At 44.1% G+C, this 15,500-nt stretch overlaps 1 protein-coding gene across 1 annotated transcript in view; it reads right to left on the bottom strand.

Moving 5' to 3' along the window:
• The window catches only part of TSPAN11 (tetraspanin 11), an 80,940-nt gene that overhangs the window by 43,773 nt on the left and 21,667 nt on the right, over nucleotides 1-15,500 (bottom strand). The window lies entirely within an intron of this gene.

Genomic DNA, 15,500 nt, shown 5'->3' with positions numbered 1-15,500 from the left:
GTGGAGAAGGTTTACTGTGTCCGGGAATCCTGTTTGCTTCTCAGTAAGTCTGAATGACAGTCTGTGTGGTTTCCTCCTTGTGCCCCAGGCACCTGTACACATAGACTCACATTCACAGAAAAGTGGCTCCTTAAGAAACTGGCCCCCTTTTAGAGACCTCTTTTATTCTATAACTAGAAGCAATGAGGGATTGGTTTGGCCTATTTCTATCTCTCCCTCCCTAATTCCACACCTCTAGTGGGGCCCTCCTTGCCAGAGCCCTGCTCCTTCTCCTTGGCTGGTGCCGGGCTGAGCCCAGATTACTTCTTTCTGAGCCACAGCTCTGCCTTTTATTTCAAGCTCATGGGCTCTTGAGACAGGGGAAGAGGAAGAGAGAAAAGAAAGGTGGCTGTTTTATTTGGGATTTCTATTTGCAGACTTTGAAGAATGTAATTTAAGACTTTTAGTCTTCTCGTTAAAAAAAGACGAAATCTATTTTTCTCTGATTTAGTCTGAGATTCAGGGTGGTAGAAAAAACACAAAAGGAGAAAAAAGGAAGCCTGTACAAAACGGTGATGGATGGGCTCAGCCAGGCGACTGGAACGGGGATTATTACACGGTCATTCAGACAGAGATTCTCTGGGCCACTGTGGGCCATTAGGAAACTGATGCTCGTTTGGGGCCCAGCCTCTCCTGTCTTCATTCTCTCCCCTCTTTGCCTGCCCATCCTCTCCCAATCAGAGCCCACTGGACTCATGCCACAGAATCGTTTACAGGGTCAGGACCCTGTAAAGGAAAACTATTTTTTTTAAAGTTCAGGCATAAGACTGGATTTAACAAAAAGGAAAACACTTCTGATGGGGAAATTCCGGTCATTAGCGGTAGAAAAGATAGAACCTTAGAATGTCAGGGTCAGCGGAAACCTCTGGGCTCACTTTAATTCAACCTTTTGTAGAAGGAATAAGGAAATCAACACGTGTCTGAGTTAAGACATACATTTTCAAATGGCCTCTCTGAAGTCACAGGCTAATTGGTGGTAGCAGTGGCCTATCCCCACTGCCTAGTGCTCTTTCCCGCATCACACCCCCACTGTATGTGGGCCCCCGTGCTGGGGGTGGCAGAGGTCCCAAAAAAGTGTCAGTACCAGCTGGGAGCCAGATGCTTGGATCAGAAAGCTAGCCTTGTCATTTCCTGGCCGTGTGACCTTGGCCAAGTTATTAATCTCTTTGTGCAGCTAACATTTATTGAATACTTATTATGTGTCAGGCACAAGACAGTATATTGTTCCATCTTTCTAATAGCCCTATGAAGTAAGGTTATTCCCATTTGGCAAGATAAGGAAATTGAGACTTGGATAGGTCAAATAACCTTTCCAAAGTCACATAGCAAATAAGTGGCAAGGCCAGACTAGAATGAGGAGCTTCTGACTCTGCTCAAACTCTTACCCACTGTGTAGTGCTCTCAAGACCAGAGCTGCCAGGAGAAAGAGGAAGGGAGACACAAAGGCTGCTGGTTTTGCTAATACTTGTTCCCCACTTCTGCCTTAAGACTTGAATCACTCAATTTCAGTTGGATACTTGGCCACGTGGAGCAGATGAAATTTCTCAGCATCCCTTCTTGGTAAGTATGGGCAAACAGCATGTAAGCAGAAGTGAAGCTTCTTGGATGTATCATTTTTTTTTTTGGTGTATATTTCACATGTATTTGAAAAGAATGTGATTTCTGTCACTGTAGGGTACAGAACTCTCTGTGTGTCAATTAGGTCAAATTTGTTAACTATACTTTTCACAACTATATTTTTTTACCTTACTGATTTTGTGTTTTGTTTTCTTGTTTATTGAAAAAGGCTTATTACAGACTCCCACTACTACCAGGAATTTGTCTATCCTTCAATTTTGTACACTTGTGAAACTCTTTTATGCAGAGCATACAGATTTGGAATGGTGGTATCACCCTAGTAACTCGATCCCTTTACCATTAATAAATGTCATTCTCTCTCTCTAATAACCAGTAATATCCTTAAAGTGAGGATACCATTAATAAATGTCATTCTTTACCATTAATAAATGTCATTCTCTCTCTCTAATAACCAGTAATATCCTTAAAGTGAGGGGGGGGGCATATATCTCTTCACCCTGTCCTTTTTCCCGTTGGTTGGAATCCTGAGGTAATGGTGGAGATAAAGCAGCCACTTTGATCCATGAGCTGTAAACCATGAGTTGAGAAGGGCAGAGAAATTAGTTCAAAGAGCCTGGCTCTCAAATAATTTTGGAGCTGTCATACTATTCTTGGACTGTTCATCTCCAGACTTAGTTTATAGGATGAACAACAAACTTGTAGCTTCTTTAAGGTGCATGTTTAAATATTTATTACCCTAAACTAACTTCACCCTGATACAGTAGAGGGAGAAGTGGGTAAAGGTGTTCAAAAGCATGGTATGCAGGGACACTACAGATGGGGCAGTAAGACCACAAGATGACACTAGGCAGTGGCCACCAAGCTCTTTTAACCATATATTCCATCTCTAAAATGTTTTAAGCATATCCCATTTATGTGTATATTTATTTAAAAATTGTATTCATGTACTATTGTCAATCTATATAGTAAATATCATCAAAGCTTAATTTTGCTTTGTTTAAAGACAAAAACAATTAGGAATAGGAAGGAATTCTAAGTAGATTGCCTGTCTCCACATAGGGGCCCACTGGTGCAGAGGATGAATGAAGGAGTGAGAGCTTAAGGTGTACAGTTAAGCAGGGATTGGGTCAAGAGTGGCTAAGCCAGGAACTTGAATTCATGTCTTGAAAGAGATGCAGAACCACAGGAGAAGTATTCAGAGCGGTATTCCCTTGATGAGACTTGCATTTCAGAAAAAGTCCTCTTGCAGTGGCTGAAAAAGGCTGGGGCTGACCAGCTGCCTGGAGACTCTAGAAAGTTGGTGCTAAAGTCCAAGGAAGAGAGGGTGAGGTCTGAACCAGCCCAGTGGCAGCAGGGTCAAAGAGCAAGGGACAGACACTGACAGGCAGGCAGTGTCACAATAGGAGGCAGCGGAGGAAAGACCCCAGGGAGGAAGAAGAGGAAGCCATGTAGGAGAGTTACCTGCAAAGAAGGGGAGGAAGGGCATGTGTGCCCTGTGCTGCCCAGAGGTCCCAATCACATGAGGACTAGCAAGGGCTCACCTTGGCCAGAGCAGCATCAGTGGAGGGTGACAGTAGGTTAGGAATCCAGGGAAGGGCAGGAAATAACGACCTAGAGGTAAACTTTTTTAAAGGAGAAGGCTAGGGAAGCAATTAGATGAAGTCCTCGGGTAAAGGAGCCTTTCTGCCTTGTAAGGAAGGAAGTCTTTCGCATGCTTACGTCCCTGGGAAAGATTCCACAGCCCAATCACCTAGTTCTACTATCTAGTGCCAGGGTTGGGTGGAGAGGACTGAAGGAGGATGAAACAGAAATGCCTGCCCTTCCCCCCTCTCTAGCTCCTTAAAGCAACACTGCCCAGGCCAGGTGGTTCCAGATGGGACCTGTGTACTCTCCTGTGTTTGGAGAAGGATACATGGAAGGAGGGGAGGGATGGATGGAGTGGGACGTAGAATGGCCAAAGCAGCCCCTGGAGAGGAGAAAACCAAACACCCACTACTTGATTGGCTTTAACTCTCATGCCAGTCAACGTAGGAACCAAGGCTTTGGATAATTTCCCATTTTCACTAAGCTCTGAAGAATGTCTCATGATTTCTGGGAAACACACTGACCTTCCTAAGTGGGTTTTATTTCTGTCTAGTTCTACACAGAGGATAGGGAGCCAGACTTCCTGAACCAGTGAGAGGAAGTGTCACTAAGGGGCAAGAGGCAGACAGTGGGGGGTAGGCCAGGCAGGGACACCCTCCCCCCGACAACCCAAGGGGTAGTCAACATTTGTCATGGGGTCCTAGACAAGCCTGTAAGTACAAAGAAGAGGTGACTGTTTCTTCAGCTAAGCTGATCTCTTCTGTGGCTCTTAACAGACTGGTGGCACCCTTCTCTGGGCCTGTGCTCTGCCGAGGCCTGAATCTGAATCTGAAGTACCAGCTGCCTGCTGCCTGTCCAATGCTTCAGGCTCAGTGGGGTCCCACCCTCTCTGAAAGTGGCTGTCCCCACTTTCCCTGCCTGAACCCAGTGCCCACTGACATCAGAATATGGTTTAGATACTTTTCAGTACTTTTTCTTTGTTCTAACAAGCTGCCTGATGGACTTCAGTGAATCTACTCTAAGTCTGCTGACTGAGAGGAGCAGCTGTGCTGCACTGTGGAGATAGGATGCTTTTCCTGGCTCTGCCCTTAAGCGCTCCCTGCACTTAGGCAAGTTACTTCCCTTCTCTGGGTGTTTGTCTCCCATCTGTAGGGTAGGGCAGTGGTTCTCTTGGGCAAGCACCAGAATTATAGGGAAGGCCGGGTTAAAACACAGATTGCTCAGCCCCACCCCAGGGTTTCAGATTCATTAGGTTTGAGGTGGGACCCTGGAGAATTTATTCTCATATAGGGTGATCAACTATCTGATTCCCCCAGGACTGAGGGATTTCTCTGAATATGGGACTTTCAATGCTAAGCCTGGATAATCCGGGGTGAACTGGGATGCTACTCCCACATGCTGCTGGTGCTGGGAGTCTTGGGACTACACTATAAATCAGTGTTCTTTAAAGCCCCTTTCAGTTCTGAAAGTCCATGACCCCACACTGACCATTGAGCAGATGTAACTGAGTAGGGTAGGGGTGGAGCACCAGGCTAGGCATCCTCTTGAACAAATCCACATTCAGGACAGTTCCTGTTGCGATGCCAAAGATTTCTCAGACAGCCTGGTAATGCAGCCTCAGGGCACTGGCCCCTCCAGGCCAAGGTTCTGCCTGCAGAACAAAGCTGGGATTCAGGGCAGCCAGCAGGCCTGGGGGCTTGCTAATGGCATAGTCAGGACCCATGCCAGAGGACATCTCAGAAAAGCAACCACAAATGCCATGATGGTGAAGTGATGGATTTGGGGGAACTTTCACCAAGGCCGGATGTGTAGAGTCATGGGGTGTGGGACTTGGGCATTGTCTCTTCTACTATTCCCTCCTTCGAGTGAACTGAATGAGTCTCAAATTGCAGAGAAGATGAGGGACATGCAGAAAGAGCCCAGCTGGCTGGCCAGATGTGCTGGTGAGCAGTGCAGGGCTAAACCAGGGTGAGTGTCTGGGAACAGAATGGACACTGGAGGGATGGGTGGGGCAGAGCTGAGGTCCTTTCATGGTGATGAGTGGCAAGGGGGCAGGTGGGGAATGCTTGGAAACTTGATGGACACATCGCATATAAATATGAGGCACTCTTGGTCCCAGGCCAACTGCATCCTTTACTTATTCAACAAACATGCATTAAGTCCCCACTTTGTGCCAGAAGTTGTACTTAGAACCACTAGAGTTCGTCCTTAAGGAGCTTGCAGCAATCTTGGGGGGTGGGGCACAGGCATATATATAGCCTCCAAACCCTGATAGTAGCACAGAGGAAGTAGTACCAATTCTGCCAGATTGGCATGCGGAGGTGACGGGGAGGAAGGGTCGTTTAATCTGGTCCCTGAGGACAGGCAGAAAAGGAGGGCGGCTGCTCAGGAAGGGGAAAGGTCTAGAGGTATGGCTAGGCTCAGGGCCTGGGCTTCAAAAAAGGCTGAAAAATCAGGTGAGGGGCCCAGGACAACCTTGTTGGCCACACATAGTTTGATTTCTCCTCTTTCCCACATGCTCTACTCCTGGGATCGTACCAGCCTCTTATTCTCTGTCTGCTCCCATGAGCAAGTGCTCAAGTTGGGGGTGCCCTGACTCCATTCCCTAAGGTGAGAGCACCCCATACCCGAGGCAGGGTAGGGTGGATCGGGCTCCTAGGGAGCTTGGTGATTCCAAAATAAAAACAAAACCAGACCCTACCCTAGCCTCACCCCTTCAGTTAAAGAAGTTCCAGTTTCCACCTCTGGCTTCTTGGCCAACAAGAGGTCCAGCTGCGTGATGGTCAAAAACAGCTGGCAAGGAAATAACACTCTAAGTGGTTTAATTTATTACTTAATTTAGGCTCCTAATGAAAACCTGGCTGCAGTCCTGCATGGTGTGGTTTCTTCCCCCATGCAGACAGCCTTGTCCTTTTTTGTCCTCGTCTCTCACTTATCTAACTTCCACTTGCCTGACCTATTTCTGGTGGGTAGATGGTCCCTCTGAAGCAGTCAGAAAATGGGGCTTTCTCAGACCCTCTGAATGGGACAGCTGGAAGGAGACAAAGGATCTCCTGCTTGGCCTCTTGGAGGACTGAGGGGGCCTCACTTAGGGGAGAGTCACACTGCTCATTAGTGGCAGGGCAGGGACCCGATCTCCTGTCTTCACAGCTACCAATAAGATTTTGATTGGCTGATATAACAACAACAACAATAATGATGATGATGGTGATTTACTAAGTGTAACTAGGCACTGAGCTATGTGCATTAATTAACTTAATGCTTAAAATAATTGCATGGTGGGATTATTATAACCCCCTTTGCAGAAGAGAAAACCAAAGCATGGGCTACAAAGTGAAGAGAGATATGCAGAGGGGGTACAGATGTTTTACTTTTCTCTGGGCAGTTCTAGTTTTGGCTTCTTGTAACTTCTTTCAGTTTGATCGCCTTTGGTTGAAGCTAAGAATGAGGGACTTTTCCCTGGGGAGAGATGCCAGTCAGAGGCTGCAGGACGTGGCAGGGCCAGTGTTCTCTAATCCTGGCAGGATCCCAGGTTGGGAGGACCATGGTGGCTGTCACCACCAACACAGCAAATTTCTTGGGAGAACCCTCTTCTGGGGGGACAACACTTTTCTCACTGGTTCTCCATCTCCTTGACTTCGAGGCCAGGGATCCGGCAGCTGCTGGTGCTACAGTGAGACATGGGCTGACCTGGAGCCTCTGGGAGACCACCGGCTTTTTCTTTTAGGTCACTGTATTTGTTGTGTGCAGATAAATGAATGATGGAAACTCTTTTGGACCAAACTTAGGAGTTGATTGCTAACTATAGTGTCATGTGGATGGTGCTGTAGGCGGAACTTGAATTAAAATCCTAGCACTAAGAATTCTCAGTCGTTAGGCCCTGAGATATGTTTTTCTAAGTACATGACTCTATTTTTTACTTCACTTGCAAGTGCCAACATCATATGGATTAGTCAGGGCTCCACTCACCACCTTAGGCCAGTGGTTTGGCTTTCTCCTTATTCTCTGCATTTATACATGTACAGAGGCCTGGGAAGTTCTGCCTATAGATGGGTATCACCTTTTGCTATGCTTTTCCTGGATCCTTGTTTCTAAATTGCAGTCTGACCCATGAAATGAGGACTCCCTCAGTGCTTATGACAAGAATCAGTGAGCAAACAAATTAGTACTTGTCAACAAGTTAAAAGATCTGGGTAGGAATACTAGCTGTTACCTATAGCAGTATGACTCTGGGCAAGTCACGTGACTTCTTGGGCCTCAGTTTCCTCCTCTGTATAATGGAGTTGATGGAGGTTCAGCTTTGTTTCCCTTGCAGGGTGGTTGTGAGGATCAAATGGCATGGAGAATTTGCAAGAACTGTGTGCACCATAATTTTATAGCCTCAATGTCACACAAAGGTGAAGAGGTTATTACCAACCAAATCCCTAAGAACTTCTCCAATGAAGGACAACATGTGGATAACCCTCTAGTATATGTCAGCCAGAGGTTGCGTATCTTATAGCTGGGGACACAGTCTCAAAGTCTCTGTGCCTAAGACTATCTTCCTGCTAGTGGACTCCACCTAGATGGCCACCATAGGAGACCCTGTCCCCAGCTGACCATGAAGAATACACCTGCAAAAAATCAAGACCTTACTTTAACAAAGTAGATTGATTCAAATAGGAGAGTCATTTTAAAAGAAGGGGGATTACAAATATTAATGTTTAACTAAGGTTAATATTAAGATGAGCTTAGAAATCATGAGAATCTATCAAACAACCAGTTGTGGAAGGAGGCAGAGTAAGAATTGTAGAGAATTACATTCTCTGTAGAATTATAGAGAAATAAACTTGAGATTATACTTTGGAAGGCAACTGAGAGTTGAAGGGGATCCTTTCCAGGGGTTATCCTAGAAACAGTGCAGTTGACACCAGTAAAGAGCTCCCTAGGTTTCTACTTACTATATTTAAGTCTAAACCTATGAAAATACATTTGGACATTATTTTTTCCAGTCTTCTTTTTAAATTTTCATTCATCAACATCTTAGTTTCTAAGCTCTGTTTCACCTAAAGTGTCCCTAAAATGCAATTTTTAATATAACCTCCTTCTGGATGGGTTGGTCCAAGATCCATTCGAAAGGCTTCTAAACTCTCCTATGTTGACTAATTGAAAATTTCTAGTTTTCAATGGCATCTTGCTTGAAAGCGTAACAAAAATCACTTTAGTTAGATACATCTTTCTTGAAAGATAGATACAGCTGAATGTTATCATTCACTTGTAAAATGGTGTGAATTAAATCAGGAGATTTCCTGTTCTCCTAAACTTTTAAAACTAAAGTTTAATAAACATACAGTAAAGTGTAGAGGTCATAAGGGTAAAGTTTGATGACTTCTTTCAAAGAGAATATGTGCATTTTAAGGCTATGTGTTTTCCTCTGAGTACTGTGTTGGCTGCTTTCTGAATCTTTTTTTGTTGTATTTTCATTATTAATATGAAAGTGTTTTCTAATTTCCATTGCAATTTATTCTTTGATCTAAGATTATATGTGTATTGCTTGATTTTCAAAAATTTGAGAATGTTTTAGTTGTCTTTTTCTTGTTGATTTCTGGCTTGATTCTACTATGGCTGCAGAATATGCTCTGTATGACTTTAGTCTTTTGAAATTTGTGGAGACTTGCTTTATGGCCCAGAAAATAGTTTCTTTCAGGGAATGCTCCATGTGCATTGAAAATAATGTGTATTCTCCAGTTTTGTTAATCATATTATTAAAACATATATTCGTACTGAAGAAAAAGATAGAAAAGCAGGGGAAAGTAAGGATTATAGTGAACATTAAGCATCTCATCTCAGTTCTCAGCACAGCGAGGCAGTGCAAAAGGAGTAGTGCAGTGGGAGGAGGTGCTCAAAGGCAAAGCTTCAGTTTAGCCTGGAAGCCTGCGTATGAGTGGGTGGGACTCTGTGGGGCTGCATCTCAGGGCCTTTGCCATCAAAGCAGAGCTAATAATGTTGTTAAGCCCAGAAAGTGATGGATGTCACCCTTACCCATTCCCCCCATCCCCTGACTTAAGGAAGATCAGGCTTGCACCCAGAGACCTGGGTTCTGGTCCCATTTCTGTTTCTAACTTGCTCTGTGACATTGGGCCTCAGTTTCTCTCATCTATAAAACTAAAATGACTCCATCTCCCTTGCTGGATTGGGTGAAAATGAGGTTCCATTCCAGGAGTTAGTGCTGGCACAGTAATTTCTGATCACTTCTGCATCATCTAAGGCTCTGTGTATATCGTCATGTGCCTAGGAATAACAATGTTGAGTGAATGAATGAACAAATAAACATATGCACTAAAGAGCCATGTGAAAGCACCTGCACTCTTTAAGAGTTATGTAAATATTTGTCACACATTTCCCAGGACATTAAAGTCAAAGATGATGAAAAGGAGAGAAGTTAAACTTATAACTTTTACAATCTGAACTTATATGAATGTGGAGGATAGTTCTGTGTGGATGGTTTAGTGCAGGCATCAGCAGTTCTACCAACAGGGCCTCCCAGGAAGTCTTGTACAAGTCAGCTCAGGAAGTTCTCATCTGTTTCTCCCAAGAGCTTTCTCTGTCCTCACCACATCATCCTGTCTTTTCTCTAATTGTCCAATTCCATCTTCAGATAAGAAACACAGACCTATGTCCATAGTACATCAAAGTAGAAAATCCTTTTGGAAATTATCTAAATGAGGCAAAAACGGGAACAGGACAGTTCCACCGGTGGGAAACCCCTGGGGCACAGTCAAGTGCTTCCTAGAGGAGTCAGATCTCCAAAGAAAACACACAGGAGGGGGAGCTTTAACAGGTATTGACAATAAATATGCATCTGTTCCTTCTCTGAGCCCCATACCCTATTTTCCTTCCCTTTGCTCTAGCCCTTAAAGATGGTTCCCCGCAGAGGCTGGGAAAGCCAGGAGCTCCCAAGCCCACCCCAGTGGGATCTCATTGCTGACAAACATAAGTGGCTTCTTCCCTCTCTTCCTGCAGACACTCAGCATCACAGGCTGCAGAGCTGTGAGATGGAGAGTGTGTGTGCACTGGATCTGAAAGTAGCTCACTGAATAAACAAATGCTGGATCCAAGGAAGGCAGGTCATTCTGCTTCTGCTCCAGAAATCTGTGATTTTCTAGTCATGGAGACAGGTTTTTTAGGGCCCTGAGAAGCCATCTCCAGCCCCAGCACCTTTCCTAGACTCTCTGGTGGGCAGTCTGACAACGTAGCCCCGTGCGGCTTCAGCCAGTGAACAGTAGTGGGGCTTCTCATCGGGCTCAGGTATTCATTAGATTGTTTCAATAACTCAGCGAGGCAGTTGCTATCACATCTATTTTATAAATGAGGTTGGCTCCTCTGGTGGACCTGGGGTCACTGATGTCCAGATCAAAGCCTCTCAGGTTGGGCTTTTAGTAAGCTTTGAGGAGAGAAGTCATCCCTATCTAGAGTTGATTTCACTGTCCAGGGTTGGTCCTTGGAGCACCAAGATGCCTCCTGAGAAACCTCTCATAGCAAAGATAGAGGTGGTCAATTCAGGGTGAGCTCAGGATCTGTAAGGCAAGGAGCAGTGGCAGCAGGAAGGCCCTCAGGCCCAGACTATTAGGGTTTAGCAGAGAGATGGCACATGGGGATGAAAGAAAGATGAGGTGACCACATCACTCAACTGACCACATCACTCAGGGGGACTGTACACATCAGAGTCCTTGTGAGTGGCTGTCCCTGGAATTGTGCAGGGTACCCTATATAAAGGTGTGAACGGCTGCTCAATTAACAAGCTTCTTGTCTTCCTTCATTTCCTCTAATTTCTGGTAAACCAGAACCCTTACCACCTATCCTCCCTGCTGAGCCTGGGTGCCTTTCTTCTGATGGGGTTGGTTGGGTGAAATTCTAACTTTTATTGGAAGTTGTCAGGCAGGGACTGAGCAGCACAATATACAGTGCATGAGAAGGAAAGGTAGGTGTCTAAAGGTTGGGCTGCCCAAACCCAGTGAGGGTGGGCAGACATTTGGGGGCTGATACACCTGATCATATTCCCACTCCATGGATCCTTTTAAATATATAAGCCTTAACTGCGATCTGTAGGTAGACATCCTCCCCTTTCTTCTAGATGATGGGAAGTGCATTAAAACTTACTTAAATTTGATTCAAAAGGTAGCCAAGACTGCTAGTGGCCTACCAAAAGTAGTTCTCCCCTTCTTCCATTATAATGAAGTTGTAGCTGGGTACATAATCAGCTACATTTCAGCAGCCATATTTCCCAAACCTCTAAGCAGCTATATATGTCTGTGTAGTAGTTCTTGACAATGAATGTGAGTGGAAGTGTCACTTCCAGGCTTAGACCTTAAAACATTGCCTCTGGAAAGACTAGGGGCTTTTGGTCAAGGTGGCCGAGTAGGTAAATGCTGTGCTCACCTCCTCCATGGCCACATCAAAATTACAATGAAACTACAGAACAATCATCATTGAGAATCACCTGAAGTCTAGTTGAACAGAAGTCCTATAACTAAGGACGTACAGAAGAAGCTATGGTGAGACTGGTAGAAAGGACAGAGACATGGACAGGCTGGTCCCACACTCACAGAGTGGTAGTTAAGAAATGAGAAGGATATCTCAGCTGTGGAGGTCCTCTTTGAGGAGTGAGGGGTCCCAGGCCATACCAGGCTCCCCAGCTCAGGGTACCAGCACTGGGAAGAGAAGTCCCCATAACTTTTGGCTATGAAAATCCGTGGAGATTGTGGCTGAGTGAGATGAAGGGCTGTGGGAGTCCCAGGTGTTCCTCTTAAAGGGTCTGCACATGGACACTCACTGACAGACTCTCTTGCTCTGAGCTCCAGTATTGTGGTGGTAGCTCGAAAGGCACCAAAAACATACAGAGAGGAACTAAATTGTCTGGCTTCAGGATGAGGGCTGGAGCAACAGCTTTCTCCGAGACAGAAGTCTTAGCAGAAGCCACTGTTTCTTTGTTGAGCCTTCCCCCAACTCAGCCTGCACATACAGGCAGGTACCACATCTGAGTCTCCATCAACCTGGCTAACACTGTTTGCCCCACCCTGGTGATTCCCTGAGACTCTGCTCCGCCCAACTTGCCAGCCTACCCAAGCTACTTCTAGTGGCTTTTCCACACAAATGGCCTGTCTTGGATAGTGCTGAGGACTTTCTTAAAATCTCTCAAAGGTTCAAAAACCCCAAACAAGCAGCATCTGGCCTCAGTGTGTCCTGTATCTCTAGCTAAGCAGTCCCAAGCCTGGCACTAGTGGTAGCCAATTCACAGCTTAACCTCTCCTAGGCACCTCCAAGCCCAGCACAATGGTCTTATGGCAACCACTTGCAGATCACTTTGTACCTCATACCAAGTGGCCTGGGCAGGGCAAATGTAGCAGGTGATCCTGGCCTGCACCAGAGCCCCTCCTAAGAAGCCACAGAACCAACACATATGGTGGTCTCAGCTTCAGACCACATCAGAGCACCACCCATCCTCCTTCACAAATGACACACCCAAAGGGTAGGCCACAGATCCCTGCTAAAGCAAATCCTGTTCTGTAGGGTCAGCCCCTGCATAACAGCTCCCCTACTGTAGTCATGGCCAGTCCTCACAGTTGATTAGCCTGAGGGTCAATCCCAACCATTTGCAGGCCAACAGCAATCAAGGCTCAAGTACAATAGGAAGGCATACACAACCCACACAAGGTATACACCTGGAACACCCACCTCAGGTGACCAGGGAAACTGTGCCACTGAGCTCCACAGGATACCTACTACATAAGGTCACTCTTTGAAGAGCAGGAGACATAGCATCTAGACCTAATACATAGAAACAAACATAGGGAGGCAGTCAGAATGAGGAGACAAAGAAACATTTCCCACGTGAAAGAGCAGAACAAAGCTCCAGAAAAAGAATTAAACAAAATGAAGATAAGCAATCTATCAGATGCAGAGTTCAAAACCCTGGTTATAAAGATAGTCGATGATCTCAGACTATCACTGTAGCCAGAACCAGTCAGTGAGAATGCCAACGCAGAGATAGAAAACATAAAAATGTAAGTTCAGAAAACAGAAAACAGAAAAAAGAACCAGTCAGAAATGAGGAATACAAGAACTGAAATGCAGGGAATCAACAGTAGATTAGATGAAGCAGAGGACTGAATCAGTGATTTAGAAGATAAGGTAGCAGAAAACATCCATCTTATTTGAAGAAATAATGACATAAAACTTCCCTAACCTGGTGAAGGAAATAGACACAGAAGCCCAGGAAGCTCAGAGCGTCCCAAACAGGATGAACCCAAAGAGGTCCACACCAAGACAATCATGATTTAAATGCCAAAGCTTAAAGACAAAGAGAGAATCTTAATAGCAGCAAAAGAAAAACAATTTGTTACCTACAATGGAGCTTCCATAAGACTGTCAGCAAATTTCCCAACAAAAACTTTGCAGGCCAGAGGAGATTGGCAAGAAATAGTCAAAGTGATGAAAAACAAAGATCTACAATGAAGACTACTCTACTCAGCAAAGCTATCATTTGAATCGAAGGACAGATAAAGAATTTCCCAGACAAGCAAAAGCTAAAGGAATTCATCATCACCAAGCCAGTATTACAGGAAATGTTAGAGGGATTTCTTTAAGAATAAGGAAAAATAAAAAAAAAAAGATAAAAAAATGTGAATAATAAAATGGCAATAACTATATATCTTGCAATAATCACTTTAAATGTAAATATATTAAATACTCCAGGCAAAAGACATAGGGTGGCTGAATGGATAAGAAAACATGACCCTTACATATGCTGCCTACAGGAAATTTACTTCAGATAGAAAAATGCACACAGATTGAAAGCAAAGGGATGGTAATAGATATTTCATGAAAATGGAAACAAACAAAAGCTGGGGTACAATACTTATACCAGACAAAATAGACTTTAAAACAAAGGGTATAAAAAGAGACAAAGAAGGACCCAGTAATTCCACTAAGTATTCATCTGAAGAAACCCAAAAGACTAATTCAAAAAGACATATGCATCCATATGTTCATTGCATGCAATAGCCAAGCTATGGAAGCAATCTAAGTGTCCATCAATAGATGAACAGATAAAGAAGTGGTACATATAGAATATTACTCAGTCATAAAAAAGAATAAAATCTTGCCATCTGCAACAACATGGATGAACCTAGAGGGTATTATGCTAAGTGAAATAAGTCAGAAAAAGACAAGTACCATATGATTTCACTTATATGTGGAATCTTAAAAACAAAATAAATGAACAAACAAAACAGAAACGAATTCATAGATACACAGAATATTTTGAGGGTTCCCAGATGGAAGGGGGGCTGGGGGCTGGGTAAAAAAGGAGAAGGGATTAAGAAGTACAAATTGGTAGTTTGAAAACAGTCATGGGGATGTAAAGTATAGCATAGAGAATATAGTCTATAATGTTGTAATAACCATGTATGGTGTCAAATAGGTACTAGATTTATCAGATGCATACTAGCTTTATCAGAGTGATCACACTGTAGGTTATATAAATGTCTAATCACTATGTTGTATACCTGAAACTAATACAACATTGTATGTCAACTGTGATTGAAAAAATAAAAACTCATTAAAAAAAAAAACAAAAAAACATTACCCCTGAACATCTCCAGAATCTTTCCCCTTCCTGAGAACTGGACCATTAGATGTGCTTGAAATTCAACTTCAACCATGCAGACAAGAACAGCATCTCAGCAATGGTTCTCTAACTTAGGGTACAGTAGGATCACCTGGACAGCTTTTACTAACATAGATAGCTGGACCCCACCCCCAGAGATTCTGATTTAGCAAGTCTGGGTAGTGCCTGAGAATCTTCATTTCAAATATGTTTCTAGGAGATGCTTTTGCTGCTTGTCTTGGGACCATACACTGAGATCACACACTGCCCTTGAGGACAGTAGAGAAACAAGATGGCAAGAACCTGGATCCCTGTTTTGCTGTGTGGAGCAGAACAGCTTGTCTATCCTGGGTTGTTACATGAGAGAAAGAAACTTTGTTCTTTAAACCACTGTCCTGTTGGATCTTTGATGCAGCAGCTCAGCCTTGTCTCTAACTGAATCATATCTCTGGGAGTCAGAGTCTTCTCTGTATAATGACCTACTCAAAAAGAAAAAAAAGAAAAGACCCTACTCTAGCTCTATCTTTAGGAGTAACAAATTCGTCATTAATCAGACCAGTACACAGAACCAGAATGCAATCTCAGGGTTAAGATTCCAAGGCTCGATCTAATTGCAATACATACTGTCTCTTGTCTTCTCAATTTCTCTGGA

This window comes from Pteropus alecto, unplaced genomic scaffold (assembly GCF_000325575.1).
Source record: "Pteropus alecto unplaced genomic scaffold, ASM32557v1 scaffold76, whole genome shotgun sequence".
In the NCBI taxonomy this organism is placed as follows: Eukaryota; Metazoa; Chordata; class Mammalia; order Chiroptera; family Pteropodidae; genus Pteropus; species Pteropus alecto.
The sequence above is the reverse complement of the archived record's forward strand: the minus strand, read 5'-3'. Positions and strand labels throughout refer to the sequence as shown.